Raw genomic sequence first — 2009 nt, 5'->3', positions numbered from 1 at the left:
GTGTGTGTGTGCGCGTCTGTCTGTGCCTGTGTGTGTGTGTGTGTGTGTGTGTGTGTGTGTCTATGCCTCTATGTATGTGTGTGTGTGTGTGTGTGTGTCCCGCGGTCTCTGTCTGTGTGTGTGTGCGCGTCTGTGTGTGTGTGTGTGTGTGTGTGTGTGTGTGTTACTCTCAGCAGTGGGTCTGTCTCTCTGGGACAGATCTCAGTAGGAGTCGGAGCGACAGTGTGGATCTGTGTTCTCGGTCTGAAGCTGTGAAGCCGACTTTCTGAACAGCGTCAGGACAGAGATCTGCCGAGTCTGACCCTGACCTCATCAAATCTGGGGCTCTTTCGGTCCAAACATGCACAAGGATTAAGAAACCGCTTGGACACTTCAGATCTTGATTGACTCCAGCGCAACGAAGATTAATCAATTTCATTAATTAGTCGTCAACTATAATAACCAACTATTTTGATCATGGATTAATCTGAGTCATTTTATAATGTGGAAAAAGTTCAAACTTGTGTTATGTCCGCTTCTTTAATGTGAATATTTTCTAGTTTCTTCTCTCCGTCGGGTCCCATCGGTTCCCGTTGGGTCCCACCGGGTCCCACCGGGTCCCAATTGGTCCTTTTGGGTCCCAATGTGTCCTATTGGGTCCTAATGGGTCCTATTGGGTCCTGTCAGGTTCGGGTTATCTGCAGTACCCGTCGGGTCCAATTGGGTCCCGTCGGTACCCGTCGGGTCCCATTGGGTCCTAATGGGTCCTATTGGGTCCTGTCAGGCTCGGGCCGGGTATCTGCACTCTAGTTTTAACAATTTTGTTTTTTTACCACTAATGATGTTACCACTACACACTAAATGGGTCAGGTTTTTGTGTCAGTCCGGTCCTAGTCCCGGCCCAGCGTGCGGTCCTGGTTTGGCCCCTAGCCCCGCCCCCGGTGGCCCTGTTGCAGCAGCTTTGAGTCTGATGTGTACAGCGGACTGCTGCAAGCTAACAGACTCATGTGTGTTGATACCGTTGTCAACAACAACAACAACAACAACAACAACAGCCGTCTTCTTCTGCCAACTGAAGTCATCCGCGGTCATTCAACCTGTTTAACCCTTGTAAGACATTCTGAGGGAAATGAACTACAACTTCTTCTTCTTCTTCTTCTTCTTCTTCTTAATTTTGTGGCGTGTTGCAACCATAAAACTTAATCGCGGTTCATTATTTATTCAGCAAATAACATTTCCATCAAGATAAAATCCGATGAGACCCAACGTATTTCCTTTGAGTCGATATTCATGAAATTCTAGCGAATTTGACTGTTTCCAGAAGGCATTTTTTATTTGATTTCACTTAATTTGGATAAAAACTTGTGGGTGGAAACAGAGCTGCTGATTGGTTTCCTCTTCATTCATTCATTCATTCATTCTTATAGAAGTAAGCAGAAACTGTGTTGACCCTTGCATGGTATTCGGGTCAAATTTGTACAAGTTCCATGTTTTCTACCTTCTATCAGCGTCCTTTCCTTATTTCCTGTGATAAACATGTATTCCTGACTCAGAACATTATTCTGGATATGACCCTTATGTTGTTTACATAGTGGATTTTTAACATGAAGGATGTTGCATGAATCCATGCAACATCCTTTGCAGCTAGCTAATGGTTACTTCCATTGGACTTTGGATGTTTTATTCAACTTGTATAGCATTTGAAAAATGTTTTTTCAGCATCCTGACTAAACCAGTCTTAACATCCTCTGATCTAAATTATTAGGCACAATAATTCTGCTTTTCTTCAAATTCAAAAATTAGGTGCAACGTCATTTAAATCAGGCGTATTAACCTTGAATAAGATAAAAAAAAAGCAAAAATCATCAGAAAAAGCGCCAAATCCTTTTTTAAATTTTGTCAAAATGGTCGACGGGAAGATGACACAAGAGTGAACTTCTTCTGTCACGTGACCTCCTCTCTCCGGGTTCAAAGCCCTGTATTTTAGGACCCCCCCCCCCCCCCCCCCCCCCCCCCCCCCCCCCCCCCCC

General features: G+C 44.6%; 1 long non-coding RNA gene across 1 annotated transcript in view; it reads left to right on the top strand.

The window, feature by feature from the left end:
- Positions 1-2009, top strand: part of LOC117939489 — a 20742-nt gene that overhangs the window by 4453 nt on the left and 14280 nt on the right. The gene's annotated exons all lie outside the window — the stretch shown is intronic.

Source organism: Etheostoma cragini, chromosome 3, assembly GCF_013103735.1.
Source record: "Etheostoma cragini isolate CJK2018 chromosome 3, CSU_Ecrag_1.0, whole genome shotgun sequence".
Lineage (NCBI taxonomy): Eukaryota > Metazoa > Chordata > Actinopteri > Perciformes > Percidae > Etheostoma > Etheostoma cragini.
The sequence above is the reverse complement of the archived record's forward strand: the minus strand, read 5'-3'. Positions and strand labels throughout refer to the sequence as shown.